The sequence below is a fragment of the Hyposmocoma kahamanoa genome, unplaced genomic scaffold (genome assembly GCF_003589595.1).
Source record: "Hyposmocoma kahamanoa isolate Upper Pololo Valley unplaced genomic scaffold, ASM358959v1 93, whole genome shotgun sequence".
Taxonomy (NCBI): Eukaryota; Metazoa; Arthropoda; class Insecta; order Lepidoptera; family Cosmopterigidae; genus Hyposmocoma; species Hyposmocoma kahamanoa.
In genome coordinates, this window is record NW_020654810.1 from 6,454,213 (window position 1) to 6,459,790 (window position 5,578).

Genomic DNA, 5,578 nt, shown 5'->3' on the forward strand with positions numbered 1-5,578 from the left:
TCCAGGCTTTCATACTATTTCACAATCATGGAACGGCTTTTTTAATATGACTTTCACATTTAAATTCTCATCGAACGCTTCGATACCTTATGTAGTAATAAAGAATCAATACGATGAGATAATTGGGCCGAAACTTGACATGCATTGGATGGAGATGAGTGATATGAATGAAACAAGTGATTATGTCAAAAACAAACTGCAGAACAAGAATATCGCAGTGGCGTGGTTGGTGTCTCACTGCGATACACCTTGGCGATTTTTTTACGCCCATCATTTGCGAAAAGAATTGGCTCAATTTGGACACAGGTTGGACATTTATGGGAGATGTGGTGTTCCATGTGCACGTGAAAGGATGGATGATTGTTTGGCTTTAATAGAATCGGATTATTATTTTTATTTAGCTTTTGAGAATTCATTTCATGAAGACTATGTCACTGAAAAACTCACCATTGCCTTGGAACATTTTGCAGTGCCCGTGGTTTTTGGAGGTGCTAATTATAGCAGGTACGTATGGAACGTAGTAATTTCATAAATGTTGTTTTTAATATTGAAAGACTCTCTCTCTCTCTCTCTCTCTCTCTCTCTCTCTCACTAACACTCTCTCTATGTGCGGGTGTGTGTGTGTGTGTGTGTGTGTGTGTGTGTGTGTGTGTGTGTGTGTGTGTGTGTGTTGTGTATGCTCTTGTTCATTTTTAATATTGTGACTCAGGCGAGGATTTCGGCCATAGTCCGCCACATTGACCAAGATTCTCAAGAAGTACAATTATTTTACTTGGGCCATATTCATGACAATATTTTCTGACCGAATGGTGTGAAAAAATTGTTGATATCATGAACGCGATTAATGAGAGCTATAACAACTGTATAAGATGTCCAGTATTTTTAAGTTACTTATACGACCACCAGCTCTACATATGTGCTCATTTTACGATTAAGTCATGCTACCTGGGGGCTGTTACTTGTTGTACCTTAATAAAGTTTTGTAAGTGGAATCCCTAACGGTCGTAACCCGTTTGCCTTGTTTACGACAAACCCTACTTACTGTTCTTAGCTTCGTACTTGACATTGTCTAGTCGATTATTACTTATTTGACAGTAATTGTTTCGGGCGGATGTAGGCCGGAGAACAAGAGTAGACTCTCTGGAAACGATCGTGTGTCGTAACGGCCGTCGTTTCGGTTCGGATTCGGCAGCTAGAGAACAAAAAGTAACGAGAATGGACACTCTTCGCCCCTCCCTAGCTTTAGATACCGCACCACGTCCCGCACATTGACGGTCATATTGACGGAGCGGCAATAAGGCTGTCTGATATTTGAATATAGTTTTCATTTATTCATTACGAAACTTGTACCTTACTATTTATAATGGTCGTGAATTGTGTTGTATACGACTGTTTATCATCATCTAAATGGGATAAAGAGAGGAGTTTCTTTCATTTTCCGGAAGATGAACCGTATCGTAATAGTACGAGAAAGTGAAAGGTAACCCTGCCACTTCACGCACACATTTGCGTGTGTGCAGATAGCGCCTTATTGTATGTAGTAGTAGGTAAATAACTTTTGACCGTTGTATGGAGGGTCCAAATGCGGTGGAACATGTGAATTCCTACAATTTCATTTATTTATTTATTTTAAAAGAAAGACCAACAGCTTAAAACTAGCTTATATAATAATAGTAATAACTGAGAGCCAGTTACAGATCCTCACAAATAGAAACATAATATAAGAATGCACAATTTATCAAGCCTGTCGCTATAAACATAACTTAATACGTAAACCATAAAACTACAACCGCAGTTGTAAGCCTATTAGTCAAAGAAATGCCCCCTCAGTGCCTTCTTCGAAATCGCACTCATCTTGAAAATATCCGAATCGATGGAAGTACATAGAATATTACAATTATTACTTGGACGCCTCATAAACTCATAGTTAGAACCAAAAGTGAATTATTTCTCAAGGATTTACAGGGAACTCTAAGTGATATTTGTGATTATAATTCCGGACAATAAATTGAACCTGATGCTATTTTCATTTGCTAGGTGCCATGTAATTTAGTGGTACTGTGTGAGATCTGCCTAAAACTGCATAACTAACCGAGGATCGACTAGACCACATAAATTGTTAGAATAAATAAAACGATTACAAAAGAAATCTTATTTGTATTAATATTAGGGTTTCACTTAATCATTGTCCTCCACTAATTCGTATTCTTAGTGCAATTCGGCCGCACCTGCAAAATGTTTCTTTTCTTTTTTTGAGAGACATTTTAATATATTACGAACGAATAGGTCGATAACTTTTGTATGTTTATTTAAATGTGCTGCAAAATGTCATATATACGAGTACATAATTTGTTTCATGTAACTTTCAAGTGACAAAAGCACTCTTATCACATTATGATCACATGTGACTTTAGTTATACCAAGAGATTGCAGTTAAGAACAATGGCGGGCTGTCAGTGCAAGCACGAATTGGCACATAGACTACAGCTAGAATTATAAATTCAGTTGTTAATTGTACCTTAGGATACCTTAATTTTATGGCACTATTTAAGTATTGTACGAATTTCTCATTTGAATTTGCTTTTGACATAACTATGTCAGGAACTTTTAAAAATGTATTAGGTACCTACATAGAAACATGAACAATATCCTAGCGTTCTTTAAATTTTAATTTTTGTTTAATAACAATAATGAATATTTACCAACAATTTCATTGACATGTACAAATGTACGTGTAATAAACGTTTACATTGTTGTTTTACTTAATTGCTTATTCATATTCGTACCATTAAGACATAGCTCAATATTAAATTTTTGATCACACGAAGAAAGTTTTAAGACGTGCGTATATGTAACCTGCAATAAGTAGTGACAATAAAAAAGTCTACAATGTTTAAAATAGAAGAATGTATTCGATTTAATAGAATATTCACTATAATGTTTATAGTTTTCGGTGTCAGTGGATATAACACGACGCAGAACAGACTTATTTACATCCTTTTATGGACGTCTGGGGAATGGGAGCCGTACGATAAAATCCCTATGGAACGAAAAGCTTTTGTGAACTGTACCTTTGATAACTGTTTTCTTACTAGAAACCGTACATATTTGAATAATATAATAGATTATGATGTTCTAATGTTTAATGTTTGGCATGTTGGCATTGCGAACTTAGATGTCGAAAGTAGTGCGAATTTACCTTCAAATCGCTCTGAAACACAGAAATATTGCATGTATGCTGTGGAGCCACCAGGTTATCATCCAATTTATGCACCATGGAATGGATTTTTCAATATGACATTCACGTTCAAACTTACATCAAATGCTTCGATTCCTTATATAGTAATAAAGAATCAGAATGATGAAGTGATTGGGCCTAAAGTCGATATGCATTGGATGAAGTTCAGTGAAATGAACGCAACAAGTGATTACGTCAAAAGTAAACTGCAGAATAAGCATATCGCTGCAGCGTGGATTGTATCTAACTGCGAAACACCTTGGCGTAATTTTTACGCCCGCCATTTGCAAAAAGAATTGGCTCGATATGGCCACAGATTGGATATTTACGGGCGATGCGGTTCTCCGTGTCCCCGTGAAAGAATGGAGGAGTGTTTAGCTCTAATAGAATCAGATTATTATTTTTATTTATCATTTGAAAATTCATTCGGCGATGATTATGTAACGGAAAAGATTTTACACGGTCTAGAACATTTTGCTGTGCCCGTGGTTTTTGGTGGCGCGAATTATAGCAGGTATGTGTATAGCGTAGTATTTGAATCTCATATCATAGTATGTTATCATTTAGTTTACACAAAATGGTGTGTATTGTTCTATAGATTGGATTTCTTGTTAGAATCTTTAAAGGGTACATACCTACGTCAAGTTTTGTTATCTATAAAAAGATTATATGTGACCTGTAAACGGCCCGAAAAATGTAAGTGAATTTTATTAAATAAATAAATAAATTTTGTAGAGATTATCGATGTGAATGAAAATGTCTTGTCCACTGCGCCTTGCGACGCAATTACGATGATGTTCTAGTTGCTTCATTTTAATAACGTAAGATGGTATAGTACTGCCCGAAACGTCGGTTTGTTTGACAAACAAATACACGCGATATAAATCCGGAAAAATAGTTACATTTCCTAAAAGATTATATAATTACAAATGAGCATTTAAAAGTTCACTACTTCCTTTGAGATGAGGTCAAGGCCGATTTCTAACTTGATTGTTCAATTTTGTTGTAACCCGACTCTAATAAGAAATAAAGCTGATGACGCTTCGTAACGGCGAACATGATGGGGTTTTGCAAGGAGGTCAAGATTTTTTAGTAATGAAGAATATGATAATGTAGAACAACAACGCAGTAGCATATTTTTCGAAGTTTCTGGAATTGGAGCCATCAACAAAATGTTAGAAGTTTTACCACAAATATGCGTACTAAAATAGTTTTCTCTTACTATTTCTTATCTGCTAAGATGATTGACGTTACCCTAAAACATTCATACTGCTTGTTGGAGGTACTTAAAGCACTATAAATTGGAAATGTGGTTTGAAAACCATGTTTTCTGATCTAAATCACGTATATTGGTTTTTTCAAACAAATTAACGTTTTGGGTGTTTTACAGATCCCATAATCACGGCTGACGGTTTTGTTTGAAAAATCAAATACACTCGTTTTAGTTCCGATTTGCTGAAAAAAAAGACCGGTTTTAATTTCCAATGTGTAGCAATTGCGAAAACTTTACAACTCTATTGGTTCTATAAAGTTGTTATAAATAGATTTTGTAGACCTACTAGATGTGCACGAAACGAACCTCCCCGCAATGACGTACGAATCGTATTCCTTGTAAGTTTGACGAAACCTGGGCAACAATCGGCGGGAACCTTACGTCGATTGGCAAATCCTTTCATCACGATGACAAACATATTCCATGCACAGCTCAGCATGGCGACTTCTTATAGTTGGATCAGCGTGGCTAAGTTCTGGGCCACGATAAAATAGTGAATGCCATCGATACCATAAGAAAAAGACCTACTATTTTCTAGTCGATTGTAGTTTGAGATGATATCTTGAAGGATATACTGGAAAATGGAAGTAAAGTCGCAAATTGATGGTCGTCGCTTGAACACTATAAGAATTGCGTACATAACTTCACAAAGAAATTTTCAATATGCTAATGAAATAGACGTATTCAACATTATGAAAGATATTTTTTATTCTACAACAATCATAAATATCGTTCATAACAAAACTATTGCCTTAGACACACAGTGTCTCTTTGTTTTCTGATATTCCTTTTAATTACATACAATGTTTGTAATGTTAGCTACGTCTTAATATAAACTATGTGTTAATATTGCACACACTATTTTTAATTTAGAAAAAAGTATAAAGACGTGTGTAGTTACGTGGTAAATATAATAATATAGTGCAAATAACAACCTAAAGTGAAAATGCTTGAAACAAAAGAAAAAACCAGACTCACTGTGATAATAATGGGTACAATATTTAAAATGTTCTTCACGTATCATGTTAATGGATTTAATAAAGCGAAGGATGGAATTATCTACATTC

The 5,578-nt window shown here is 35.2% G+C and overlaps 1 long non-coding RNA gene across 1 annotated transcript in view; it reads left to right on the forward strand.

The window, feature by feature from the left end:
- The first annotated feature begins 263 nt into the window (after positions 1-263).
- The window catches only part of LOC113237604, a 28,881-nt gene continuing 23,566 nt past the window's right edge, over positions 264-5,578 (forward strand). Inside the window, exons 1-2 of the long non-coding RNA XR_003311047.1 lie at positions 264-306; positions 471-504. This is a non-coding gene — a long non-coding RNA (uncharacterized LOC113237604). The remainder of the gene's footprint in view (positions 307-470; positions 505-5,578) is intronic.